Raw genomic sequence first — 15,115 nt, forward strand, 5'->3', positions numbered from 1 at the left:
CTGTTTGGTATTTCCAGGGGTATGCATCACTGCTCACCAACATATAAAGCAGAGTTGTACCCAGGTTAAAAGCGTCGTGTCCGCTGTGATTTTTCTTCTTTTTCTTCTATTTATCTATCACTTAACATCGAGCATTTATCAAATAAACTAAATTTGCTTTTTTTTTTTAAAGATTTGGCGCATTAATAATGCAGCAATTTACATAACATTTGTAAATGTTAAACTACCCACACACACTCCTCTAAACCCAAACCTATGCCCTTGATTAAAATGGTTATTCTCCTTTTTATCATCACACTGCACCAAGACCGTTTTTTGTGTTTTTTCGTCTCGTAAATATTTTTTTTAAACTAATGTTTTGTTATTTCTACTTTCACACGGAAAGTTAATAGCAAAATCAGGGCAACAACTCATCATGTAGTGTGAAATGGACGTAACGTCTCAACTCATGACTATGGTGGACCTGTTGGATGTTTATGTTTGTCATTATATGGAGCCTGTCCTCCTCAGCAAAAAACAACCATACAGGCAAAAAGTGAAAACAGATTCTAACCACCCGTATTTATGTTTGTTGTTAGGCGGCAACCTCTAGCTGCTGTGGTACTTATTACAGCTATAGAGGAGGAAGTGAGGAGAAGTAGTATAAAGAGTGAAAACTCTGTATAGAGAGGGGGTCGGGGATGGTGGACTGACTAAACACAGCGGAGGACTTTCATTCAAGCTGGCACTGTAAGTGTCCAGTGTGAAAAAAGAATGTAACGCAACGTAAAGCAACACAACGCAAATTGCTTAGGCTACGCAGGTACATTCATAATGGAAGTTACAGAAGTAACACAGTTCATCAAACCCAAACCATCATGTTTTCCTAAACCTAACCAGGTATTTTTATTTTTTTTTTAAATTAAACTGTGACCATATAGGGTGTGCTGCATTTATTATTTTGCATTTTTGTGTCGTTTATTCGTCATGTCCCCGATGTGTTAAGGACTTTATGGTAGTCCAAACTTTTGTCTGCTGATGGAGGGAGGGGAGTCAGATAGTAGTTTGTGGAGTGACAAGGTAAATTTGTGACTTTGTGGCCACTTTATAGCTGTTTCCTTACCTCAAAGCATTAAATTAAAAAAGTGTTTTCTTTTGTACTCCGTAACTGGACAACAATATGTAGCAACGATAACTAAATAACTTTCCTCCATTTCCTCCATTTTGCATTTCATTTTTGAACTGAATTTCAAGCGTCATTGGAATCACATGACGGCACACAACCTATTAACAAAACTCAAGACCATGTGAAGGTGATGAAAAATTCAGGAAAAAAGCTGGTAAGTGTTCAAAGGTGGACTTATGGTTGTGCAGCTAACATAATTTAGAGAGATGTTTGAAAAAAAAACACAATAAACTAACAGTTCGGCGGTCCCACTATTGCTCTCTGCCAAGGTGAAAGGCAAGGTTTTTTTTTATAATTTGGGTCCCAACATGACTCTCATTCATTCACCACTCCATTTTATGTTAAAAAAATTGCACTCTCTGAGGAGCAAGCAGATTGTTATTTATCAGTGCAGTGAATAGAGTCAGAGCAGAGGCAGGGTCATGTTGCGCCAAAACGAAGGAAAAATAACAAATAAACACGGCCTTGTGAGCAAGGCTGACAAAGATACCAAGTGCACCAGCGGACCAGACCACCACACCACTTAACAGTAACCTTGGGAGAATAAGAATATTTGCCACTGAAGCATAATATCAGCTGAAATGAAAGAGCCCTTCAGGTTGGTCCCTTTTTTTATTAGCAGGTTATCCAGGAGGCACTGTTTTGAAGTGAGGCTCTTTATCAAAATCTAATTTTAAAAAACAAAATTTAATTAAGCTGACACTGTGCTTACATGGTGCTTCTTCTGGAATTAATTTGTCTTTAATCAATTGACCACACAGGAAATATTCCACTAGAAGACAAGACAGAGATGGGGAGGATTAGTCGGCGACCTTCAGCTCACTTTAGCAGCTCAATGTTTGTTCCTATTTTTCCCGTCCAATGTGCAAAGTGCTGTTCATGAACGTACTGTGAAAAAAAGGAAGATAATTTTGTCAGTATTCTGATATCAGTCGGCAGAGTAAGAAAGAAACGCGCCGCATGAAAACGCTTCATCCAGGTAAAAAATAATGGCGCTTCAGCAGCCTTATGGCTTCATTGTTAGTGTGAATGATGTCACTTACTGTACTCACTATAAATATTGAATGCACAGATGCTGCCAGAGCATTACAACAGCTGGTGACACAGCAACCGGCACAGCCAGCTTTACTGTCTCTGTGCAGTTAAAAAGCTTTGAGAGTGTTACATTACTGCCACCATTTGGACGCTGCATAAAATGGTCAGCCAGTATTTTAATTCCAGCTCAGTCTCAAACTACCTGAAACTCAACCAACCAGCTTCAGTAAAGTAAACTGTCTTTTTATTGCAAGAAGGTGCAAAGTTACTCTGGACACTCCACAATTTCCTACCTTGTTATCCCGTAAAATTAATATCCAAAAATGACATGAGGCTGAGCATTAAAGCTCATGGGGTCTACCTTTATCCGCTCCCCTGATCTCTGTGCTGCCTTTTATTCCATATCCAGTATTAGTGGTCGGCTCTTTTAACAGCCTTTGCATGACTAACTCCTCTAATTACTGCCACTGTCACTTGTCCCCAGTTCATTCGGCTGAAAAAGAATCCAGCCTGCTGCTACTATGTTATCACCGTGCTCCGGCTCACCCTTGGATACCATCTTTGCATCTTTCACTGCAGCCTCCTTATGCAAACATTTGTCTGAGTAATGCATTTTAATAATAATAGCTCTTTGCCAGCTTTCCCACAGGTTTCATACGAGATAGACCGTTTCCAGCTTCTCTGTTTCCAATCTTAAATGTTTTATTTTGTACTCCAGACTCTGGAAATCTCTTCAATCTTGAGTGGCAGTCCAGTATTTGACTCTGTCCTGTTTTTTTGCTCTTGGCTTCTGCTGCCTTATTCCTGATCAGACCCGATATCGCGGACAGATTGGAAAAGAAGGCAGTCTTTACCTCCGCTATCTGTCAGCTTAATCCCCGAGGAACATAACTTCATTTTCTCTCAACACTGTTTTGTTAGCCACCCTTGACTCCTTCACCCAAACGCTCTTGGTGTTTCATCACTCCTAATCATTAAAAGTTTTCTCAAATCCTTCCCCCTCCTTTCAAATCCTTCCCCCCTGATAGTGGAAGCTTTTCATCTCACTCATCCAACAATGAGATTATTGCCATATTTTCTTCTCAAATAAAGAAGCACCTCAATCCCAGTCAATTGGTGTTGGTACCTGTGGTGTTTCTATTCGCCACTTTATACAAAGAGCATATTGTTGAAATGTCATCAGGAGTCGTCACAAAGCCCCGGGGGCATAAGAGAGAAAAATATAGTGTGTGGATAAAACACCTCCCACCGTCAGATATCAATAACACTCAAAAGAATGAAATGACAGTCCAAAAGTCAGCTATTTACTCTTAACATTTCTTTATGTATGTGAGTAAAAACCAAGAAAACAACATATTTTGCTGTCTACATCTGTCAGGCCTGCTGATGCTTCATTACAAGGCGTGTATTCGAATTATCACCCAATTAAACAACAAAATATAGAAGCGTTTAATGAACTGAAGCCCCTTTCGGCAGGATGACATCATTTGTTAGTGTCTTCCAAAACAGTTACACTGCTGGAAAATGACTGTTTCATGATCTGAGACCCAACAGTATGCCAAAATTATGCTTCCTCTAAAACATACAGGCATTTGGCAAAGCAAATTTCTAGTATATAAATGAAGCTCAGTGAAAGTTCAGTCAGGAAGATTTTTTCCTTTTTTTTTTATGCGTGCCCTCCAAGTCACTAGCACAGTCTCCCGCTATGCCCAATCTCCACAGGCTCATTCACTTCTCCGTCCAAAACCATACCTGGCACACTCTCCCTCAGCCAATCACTTGCACACTGCCAAATTTTAAGTGTTCTCTCTGCCTCATAGAGCCATTTCAAGGGAGGGGCGTGGATGGCCAAGGATAAAATATGGAATGAAAGTTGGTGAAACGAATATATTCCTCCTCGTAATTAATTATTGTTTTTGTCAATACCATTACTTTTTATTTGAATGCATCCCATGAGGCGTTCATGGGCAACACTTTCTTTGAAGCCAATGTCTATAATGCATCATGAACATACTTATAATGCATTATAACGAGCCTATAGTGTTGTATAATCTTTTTTTTTCAATTTACTTAAAGCAAACTATAACAACTTATAGTGACTTCTGCTTGTATGTATTACAACCTCATGTAACGCAGGGATTTCAACACTTTACTCAAAGCACCAGTATACGCTATGATCCTTAAAAGATTGACCAGCAACTGAACCAGCATGCAGTGTTGATGCTTGACCTTATAAGACTAGTATAAAATGTTTTATAATGTGTTATTATTTGTTATAAACCATTCACAATATGCATGATTGCGTTGAACTTTAGACACACTATAACACATTTTTTAATGCATTCTAGACATTGGTGTCTTAATGAGTCGTGATTATTGCAAGAGGGCTTATAACTGTGACTCTACATCAGTAAAGGTGCATTATGGGTATGTTCAAAATGTGACCAAAATGATTTTTGTGTTTCTGTACTCTTATATTTCATAATGTCACAGTATAGATTTATTTTGTATGTTTTTTATTTAATACTATAAAAACTGATCATGGCAAAAGCCGACCTCAAAGATGTCCGATAGAGGAAACACAGAAATGACTCTAGAGGAGCATTTAGTTTATGTGGCTGTATTGAATAAAGAGTGGAAGTCCAGTAAGAATCCCTCTCCCTCTCAAACAACTGCTTGCTTAAATTACCGCCTGCCAACCACCTGTCCCTGTGAGATTAGTGTGTCTCTGTCTTGGGATGTATCGAGGTAAACACTATTTGTTGTGTTCATGACTAGTGGTGAACTTGCTATGTGACCGGCCCTGTGGACTGTCAGTTCAGCTAACCAGTTGGAGTAAGCATTTGTGACTTTAAATTAGCCTCGAAGTCTTTTTGTGGCTCACGTCCCACATGCCACACACAGGCGCTGATTGCATGGTTCCGCATTGCGATTCACAAACAAGAGGTCACACTCAGGTGGGTTTTGAGTAGACTGGAGCTTTTGAAAGCCTTCATCAGGAAAAGGTAATACCCTGTCATATGCTCATAGCGTCTGACGCTTTACCCGTTGTGGTTATGGTAAATTCTTTCTTAGTCTTTGTAATCAAACAAGGAAAAGGGAAAAGTAACCATGATGAACACCGGTCTCTTTTCTCAATCTTTTTTGAGAACTGGACCCCTAGTGATGAGCAGACATGCCTCAGGGGCCCAGCTCCACATTTGTGACCTTGCCTGTAGATGAAAAGTACATCTACAAAGCCACATTCAAGTCACTTTGTCTGTTGAATAATCAGGAATATAAACGTAAGAGGCCAACCGGTTGGTGTTCTTCACTGAGAGGTTCTCAAACAGGAAAGATTTGCGGGTTCAGTCACAGAGGTCTGCAAATGCTGAGGGCTGTCCAAACCCAGGATCCATCCGGTCCACAAGGGGCCCCCCCAAGCAGACTTTTTTTGAAGACTTCCAAAGGAGCGCAGACATCACCAGACGTCACTGATTTAATTACCCACAATTCACTTTGTCATTCTGAGGTAATTGGTTTTCTGACTTTTTCAAAGTAAAGCAGACTATAACATTTAAGTTGTACGATCTAAAAAGTTTTAACAACTTAAAGATATTAGTCTACTTTACTTATTTATTTATTTTTATTTTTTATATGGGTTTCCTTGATTTGATTAAGTAAGGTTACTCTGTCAGATTTTACAGTGTAGCTTGCAGACTCTATGTGAAGACAGTGAACACATCATAGTATGTACAGCTGAACTCAGAGAGGGTCCATTCCACAAGTCCCAGCCCTGTCCCCAAAATATAATGTTAGCTGTTAACATTTCTACAAACCATAAATACATCCAACGTTGACATTTGTACCAGACATGGCAGATCACATTCAAATTTAGGTATTAGTTATTAGCCAACTTGTACTTGTACTGAACTGGAGGGGATGGTGGTGGAGTTATAACAGCCAACGAGGCTGCCAAACGGCAAACCACAGTTTGAGGCACACCCCTGGATATATATAAGAACACCTGGGGACAATTCCAGATATTTTTGTCTGGCTATTTTTCATGGGAAGTTGCATCTCCATTCGAGATAATGAGGACCAAAACAGGTATTTTTGTGTGTGAACCTAAACAGGGCATAAGCACAGCGTTGTGCCAAGAGAGAAAAAAGTCAATACCACCTAAACATACCTTCATTTTTAACTCATCTGTGATTTTGCAGAAACGTATGTAGCTAATGTTTATTCTGGTTTAGTCCAGCGGTTGGACATTCAGATTTAACCTGTGCACGTGCTTTATTGTTAAGTTATTTTGTACAGTAGGAAAGAGTTTCTCACTCTCTGAAATGATTGCTTATAGTGTGAGGGTGAATCACGGATTACATCATACAGCTATTTTCTGTCTTCGTGACAGGTAAACTTAACCTCACGTGTTACATAGGTGGAGTTCACCTAGCAACTCGGTGTTAACACATGGCAACTCGAGAAAATTGCATTCTGATGGTTCATGGCAGCATATGTTCGGTGAGATATGTCATCATACTGGCTGTTGGAAAATAGCCCATTTTAAGTGTCAATCAAATTACATCACACACACCTTTGTGAAAGTGTAGGAGATGATGCAAATAAACTGGGACCTGTCAGATATCCACGTTCTATTTCTGTCAGTCATCCATCCGATTTTACTCCACACTGATCAGAAGGTTTCAAGATAAGCTTCTTTTTTTTTCCGCTTTCAAAACAAGCCGCAGCAGCAGCTGTTGAGCCTCTGGAGCATCCACCCAGCTTTACTCACAAATTTCTCATTTGATTGAACACGGGCAGAAAAATATATCAGAAAGCCCGATGCAGGGCTCAGGCCACCGTCCAGCCTGATCCGTGACAGAGTTCGTAAGTCGCTCAAACGTCTCTGCCCTCCAAACAAGTTCACTATACGGGGGCAGAGGGTGCAGTAGCTCCAGGATGGCGCTTTGAAGAGAGAATGAAGCGGGCTCGCTTAAGACTTGAAACCCTCTTGGGGATCTTCCACCATTTCCTCTCAGCGCAGGGAATGAAACCTAAATGCTGTCATTTGCATATATTTCTTGTGGAGAGCGAAGAGAAAAGCGGGAAACACTTTAGGGAGCATTTTAAATTAGGAATGTGTTTATTTCCTGGACTAGCCTGTTTAACATTAAACGAAATCCAATCTCTGTTTAGACAGCAGCAAATTAGGCACAATTAATTATTTTTTGTTGTCCTGGGTATTGGGATTAGTCCAAGCTGTTTGTATCCATCCCTCTTCAGTGATGCTCTAAAGTCTTCCAAAAAAGGAGGCTGAAATGTTAATGTGAGCGCTAACAGATTTACTGTATGGTGGTGGGGGGATTAAAGATGTTCAGCATGGCTAGGCCCAAGAAATGACGAGCAGTTCTTAGTCAAAAACTCTCATACACATCCAGAGTTCATTATCTCATCGAGGTGCTTTCCTTGGGAAGCACAGCGGTGTTTTCACCGCAGTACACTGCTGTTTCCTTCATTATCTGGCTCCTACCTCTAAGAGAGGAGCTTGGGCTTGCTCTGAGGCAGTTGTTAACTTCTATTCTCTCTCACACACACACAATTGGCATCAATTATTTAGAAATTTGGTAGTTAGTGCACATGTATCTTTGCTGGCTTAGCACATCTCTGAGCCCCATCAAAATGTTATCATTTATTACTGTTAAGGGATTGGATGTTTGCCACCTACAGTATAACAGACCTGATGTAACTGCCAGTATCATAACGATATGTATTCCCTTGCATGCATCGCAAGTAAGATTTTTATTTCTCAGTTTTTATGATGGATGGATCACTTTTAAATTGGTAGAGATATCCATGTTCCCCACAGAGAAGGAAAGGGTATTGGTCAATAAGATAAAAAAATATATATATGTACATAAACATTACATTACATTTGAAAACCCTGGGCCCAGTGTTCACATATTTTTGTATGTAAGTGACTGTTATGAATAAAAAGTTTTGGAAATGGTCCAGCAGACACCACACAGATTGCACTGAATGCAATGTAATCCTTATGGGCATCTTCAACCACTAAAGAAAGTGCACACAGTGCTTGTTTTTGCCACTGACAGGCTCAGATTGTTCTGACAACATTATGGAAGGGATCCCTTCACCAGCTGCTGTGTCGCTCTCACAAAATTCACCAGAGTCCATTTACAGGAACAGTAATTTTATCATGGTAAAACATTCAAACCTGACAGAAACAAAAGAAAACTTGGGGAAAAAAAAAAGAATCTTGGGTCATTTTGTGGTTTGGACTAAAACAAGTACGTCAATTACGCAGGTTCAGTTATGAATGTTTCATAACTGAACTTACACTTACATAAAATGCGTAAGGAAGCTTAACTACATTATAAGTTAAAATAACTTACTGTTGATTTTGGCTTTTGTACTGGACTATAAATCTCACCTGACTACCTTCTTTGCTGTCCAATAACAACTATGGCCACTAGAGGGCCCCGCCAAACAAGAAACTTAAATATGGGTCATAATAAGCTGCTTTCACAGTTAACCTATATGGTTCTCTTTCTCATGAGGATGGCCTGGATCCAGATAACTGCTTCACTGCCTGGGTATTTCTTATGAATGAACCACCTGACCAACATCACCTGAACATGAATTTTTTAGCTCTTTACACAGCATTTGTCTTTTGCTCCTGTCATTATCGCCCCCTGCTGGTAATGCATGTTCATTCACACGTGTAGTTTCCGTGCCTAGGTGAGGCAATCTGTCACACACTGTCCTCCTTTGAATCCACAGCTCTTTTCCCGCGATCAGGCACGTGACTGGGCTGGTAAATATTCTGATTAAAAAGTTAATTACTACCAAACCGGAGATGGTGATTTTCGAAACAGTGACAAGATGAACCAAATGTTGTTTTGCCTTCTCTCTAAATGGAGTCTGGTGGATTTGTTGAGAGCAGCATAACAACTGTTTCTGGCTTAAAAAAATGATGTTATCCTTTGACTAAAAGGTCTTCCTCTGTAGGAATCCTTCTCTAATGATGTCTGACAGTTAGAATAACAATCTGAGTCTGTCAGTGGCAAAAACAAGCTTTTAGAGGACGTATTTCAGTGACTGAAGTTGCCCACGAGGATTATGTTGCAGCCATTGCAGCCCGTGTAGCGGCTGCCAGCTTACATGATCTGCTGAATTCTGAAACGTTTTATAATTATTAGTGATTTACACGTGACCTGACCACTGGATGAGGCAACTTAACTATCATTTCAGCATTAAAAGACTTACCATCATTCTTTGAATCTGACTGAATCCAGCATATACAAAAAAAAACATGAAAACATGTTTCTTCCCGCATGAAATGTAACTTCCCTTTTGAGAAGACTCACACGCCTTTATTTTTCATGCACTCTCTGATATACACCTGTCGTTGCAACTTGTTTACAGCAGCTCAACCCACAGCAGCAGGATCACTCGCTCTGCATTTAATACACATATTCCACAAAGATCTCTAAGCCCTTCAAAAGAGACATCTCTTGTTATTGCAGCACTGACTACAGACAGACACTGCATGCCATACCTTCAACTTGTATTAGATACATTTGCTGTGATTTCCATTTCCAGTTATTAATCACCCACACAGATTATAGAGGGTCGTCTTTCAAAAGCTCCCAGCTCTCTTTAAAACCACATTCATCACATATGTACATACCGAAGTACGGTTCAGAGATCAGTAGCGGCTCGGTTCAAATTTGACTGAAATGTTTATTAAGTTGAGTTATGAGCATCACAAAGTAAAAACAGGATGCATGTGCCGTTGCCTTTCAAGAGCAGATAGGAAAAACACGAGATGTGCGTCACCAGTGAAAACATTGCAACCTTGCAGATTCCTCAGCACTGTATTCTGAAGGCATGTTTCCCTCAATACATATTTGCTATTGCAGATTAGTTGCATCATTTCTAAGAGACAAGGTTGGTTAATGTGCAATGACTCACACCGTAGCTTGAGATACTCAGAATTCTATTTCGAGGTACAAACCCAATGGCCAGGATAAATGTTGGCATCGGAGGTGTCTGCAAACCACGGGTATGTTGGAACTTTCTTTATGTCTCAATATAACATTTCTTCAAGTTATATAATAAGTAATATTTTTGTCAGTTGTGGTTTAGGCACCAAAACCACTTGGTTAGGGTTGGGAGAAGATCATGTTTTGGCTTAAAAGACCTGTTTTCGTTACTACAAACCTGGCAGGAGATGTTCCGACTTTTTGTCAAAAATATCCGGTTTATGTTGCCACAAACCCAGCTGGAGAAAGACCCAATGTATCCTTAAAAAATATCTAGTGGTGTCACACTTACAAATGATGGAACGTCATGGTCCCCATGTCAACAATATCCAGTGGTTGAAGCGCAGTCTTGAACTTCCACCCCCATCATCCCCTCCACCTACCATCGTGACAGTAACATCATAAACATGCAATGTTAACATTGTGTGCCAAAGGAAATGGCTGTCTGACAGCAATGTGAAGCAACAAACATGTACAAAACATATTTTTTTAGGTGGCTTAAAAAACGTCTTGCTCTCAGCACCGTTCAGCAGTACAACGCTCTGCTTCCCCGTCGGTGCTCCGCGCTGCTTCTCCACACAGGAGGAGAGCTGACGGTCATCACTGCAGGTAAAACACTGACTAGAGATAAGTACCTCATGCAACCCCACATCAAAAGAACCAAACTATCTCTTTAATGACTTGACAATTGTTTTCTACCCTTAAAAGCAATAACATGTCAGAATTAATGAGCTCATTTATCATTTATTCGCCACAATAATAAACAGAGCTGAAACAGTGTGTAAAAACATTTGTTTAATGAATTCAATCCTTTCTGTTTTTCGGTGAGTCCGTGTCCAAAACATTTTAATGGTGGAGAAACATTTGCCTCCTTAATTAACTCCAGGTATGTTTATCAAAGCAAAAAGCGGTTGGTTGCTTGTTGTTCAAATTGTATTATTTAAAATGGGGTATTGGCTGTAAATGAGCAGCGGCAACAATTTTCAGAAGAACCCAGATGTTTATCGACTCGAAAAACTCTGAATTTATTTTGTTTTTCCAATCTTGTGAGGTGGAAATTAAAGGTCAGTGCTTGCGTGAGTAGCAAGTCTGACATCTAAGTAGAGGACTGAAGTATGTGTCCTGTCACCTGTAAATAACGTTCGCTTTTAAATGAACTACAACTGCATCCTTTCTCTAATCTTAACCACTATTTGGTAACCATGTGCTGATATTATACAAAGTGTAAAAAGCTTTGAACCTAGCGAAGGGTTTCAGAGAATCATCTGATATTGACGCTGTTGTCTGGAGACAGGGTTGCCTGTTCACAAGTCCCCTCATGTCAACCTTCCTGCGTACAGTGGTATGTGCACGCCTCTCCAATGGCATTTGGAGAAGCTCGGCAAACACACTTACCTGTCAGTCTCTTATTAAATATCCTAATATCCTAGTTTTGGTTTAATTATTTTCCATGTCAAATTGTGACAATCCAATCCGTCTCGTTGCTTACTCATGTATGAATAATGTCGTCGTGATTTGCATTCTTTATCCCTTCATTATGTACTCGCGCTCCTCACCGTCTCTGTCAGTTGCTGACAGTCGCTGCCGTGCCATTACAGCGCAGACACGGCATTGCAAATATGTGCAACTTAGCAGGCTTTCTAGGATTTCTGTGGAAGGGATTTTCTGGGATTGCTTGTTTCAACATGCTGGCAGGCTGCCTTCCTCACACCCGTGATGAATCCCTCCCTCTCGTCCATGATACCTTCTCCACTCTTTCACTCCTGTGTTGCCTTCCTACATTTATAGAGATGAATTTGAGAGGCTCAAGGGTTCCCAAAATGACTTCACAAGAAACTAAGAATGGTGGGATTTTACTTCCTTTTTCTAGCCTGACGGAAATAAATATGAAAAGCTTCTTGAAGCTGTTTGTTCTTGGACCTCCCAACGCAGGAAGTTCAACAGGAAGTGGATCTTTTAAAGACGTGGCTGCTTAATCTAGTGTTTGAGATGTACTCAGGGCTAATCGAGGCCATGCTCATTGAGGAAATAAAGATGCCATTTTAATGGCGTCTTTAAAGCATTACACACAATTACCCTTTCATATTTTCTAGTGTTAATACTATTTCAGTCCATCTTCTCCTACTACAGCTCTTAAAGGAACTGTACAAAGAAGTGAGTTCAACACAGAATACAGTCGGGACCTCTTGAGGCTTCACTGAGCCTAACACTAATGATACAAGATATTTCCATGACACTGGATAACCGGTAACACAAATCTGGGTTTCAAGTGGAAGTAAAAAACTATGGTTTATGTTCTGAGATCTTATTTTCATAAAAATTCTACTCACCAATTTAACTGGGCGGCTGTGGCTCAGGGGTAGAGCCAGCGTCTTGTTATTGGTCGCTGGTTCAATTCCCCTGGTCTGCATGTCGAAGTGTCCTTGGGCAAGATACTGAACCCCAAACTGCTCCTGATGTGCTGGTCAGCACCTTGCATGGCAGCCCCCGCCATCAGTGTATGAATGTATGAATTACTGTAAGTCACTTTGGACAAAAGCGTCTACTAAATGCCCAAAAATGTAAATGAAGAGAGATCTGGAGACGCTGAAAACACACAAAGTCAGAAGTAGGTGTGGGTTGCCATGTTGGAGTTAAACCCAAATACATCTGTTAGAACATGAAACTTACTCTGTGGTTGGACCCCCGCATGTTTTTCAAAATAACATGAAATTGATTTAGTGTTTTTCGTGGTAAACTTTGATCGACGCAACACCCTCATTAATCATTGACATGGCCAGAAGAAGATCCTAAAATAAGCTACACCCCTCGATGATATTACCCGTTTTACACCATTAAAACCCACACATGATTATTTTAACATTACTGATGTGGCGCCTCTCAAGATCTGCCAACGTAATGAAGATGAAGAAGCAAGAATTTTAGACCTGGAGCCTAATCCACTTTAAATCCTCATCATCACTGTTTTGAGTATAATCTCAAAGCAAAACTGATCCTTGTTAAGCCCTTCAGCTCTTCAGAGGAATGTGACCTGGCGGTGTGCACCTCAATTTGCATTACAGGGCTAATCCAAGTTTTGATATTAATTCCAGTTGCTAAATGTGTCCCTTAATTTTTTTTTATTTTTTTTTTTTTATCATGTTGCTAAAATAAATTCTCAAATTAATTTTATGACAAGTTCCCTTTTTTATTTTCTGAAGCATTTCATAAGAAAATACCTTTTCTTTCCAAGGAGCGTCACTGCGTGGGTTCATCCCGAGCGACCACTTTGACATTACACAAAGCTATTTGACCTAATGCTCATATAAAAGTATTGATTTTGTAAAAGCTCCATATGCAACCTCTCTGGGATGCAAATACTGTGTCAGTGATGTTACCAAGCTGCTGCTTACCTTCGCAGCAAGATGGGCCTCCTGAACTAAAACAATGAAAAATATCTGAATGTTTATTGAAACAGTCGTATATATATTTCATCTGGCACATTCATTTGTCTCTGTTTTTGTGCAAGGTCAAAAATTTTCTACATATTATTCAGTGCACAATACTGTATATCTCAAGGAGGAGGACTTAAGGGTATATCACCATCATCATCTATTTATGATGCCTTCTTATTAACAAAGAAAAGCACAAGATTACAACAGCTACACTTCTTTACAGGAACTAGATAAAAAGCAGCAATATCCCTGATAAGAATTAATAGATATTGTTTGGCTATTCATAATTTCATCACTGAACAGAGCTGATTGTAATTGCGGCACAATCTCCCATTAGTAATAGTGTAAGTATAAGCTATAACTGTTACTGATACAGCTTGGCTCTCTTTGTCTGCATTTGGTTTCAAGTTGTAGCTATTTGCATGACAGCCAGGTCTGAATAAAGCATGCAGAAGCACAAATTGGGTAATAAGGTGCACCTGGTGAGACAGGCAGCGGGGAGGACCGGTGAATCAATGGGCCACAGGTGTGTAAGGCTAAGTCTGATTCTGTGTATTGAATATGTATTGAGTTTAGACTGGAGCGTGATGCAATGGAGTACACTTAAAACAAACAATAGTCGGAATAAAAATCCCTGATTTGAACGCGATGTACATTCAATACTCTATTGTCAGAATGCAACACACAGCAGGAATGAAGGAGCCTCTCAAAGCCTGGAACAAAGTGACACAATTGTAGACCGTGATGTGCTGGCTGAGAGCACAGCCGAGAGAACAAAGAAGTATGAAAAAGTCCTTTGTTGACATAATTACAACCCTGTAGCACTGGAAAGAGAAAATATCAACAAATGCAGGCTAAAACCAACGGGATTAAACATCTCTTACTTCCCTCGCATTCAACTTGACTAAATGTAAAATAAAATATTTTATTTTGACTTATTAATTTCTGAGATATGGGAGCGCAGAGAAATCGCTACTACCAAGCAGATGGGGGAGTCAGACAATCAAACAGGTTGTAAACAAGACTAACAATTAAGCCAGACTGTGTAAACCACAGACCATGAGTGAGAGCTCCAAAAATGTGTGTAACAATAATTCACGGCTGAAAACTGTGCGGACACACAACCGTGGTAGGTACGGAATACAGACAGCATCTCCACCAACAGAAAATATTCATGTTTTTAAAAAAAAAAAAAAAAAAAAAAAGCTCCACCACAGAGAGAGATATGTTAAAACAAGATTTGTTGACAACCTCTGGGAAATCACCCTGCGGACTTTTGCTCTGATGTTCCGTTATGAGTCATTCTAATTGACACAACATGGGTTCACGACTCCAGGGTCGAGTCCTACTGGTTCGGTCAATCCAGCATTAATAAAAAAGGTCAATTTAATACCAAGAGTGACTGATTTCAATGGAATCACCTCCATCAGTGGATT

The sequence above is a fragment of the Pagrus major genome, chromosome 13 (genome assembly GCF_040436345.1).
Source record: "Pagrus major chromosome 13, Pma_NU_1.0".
Lineage (NCBI taxonomy): Eukaryota > Metazoa > Chordata > Actinopteri > Spariformes > Sparidae > Pagrus > Pagrus major.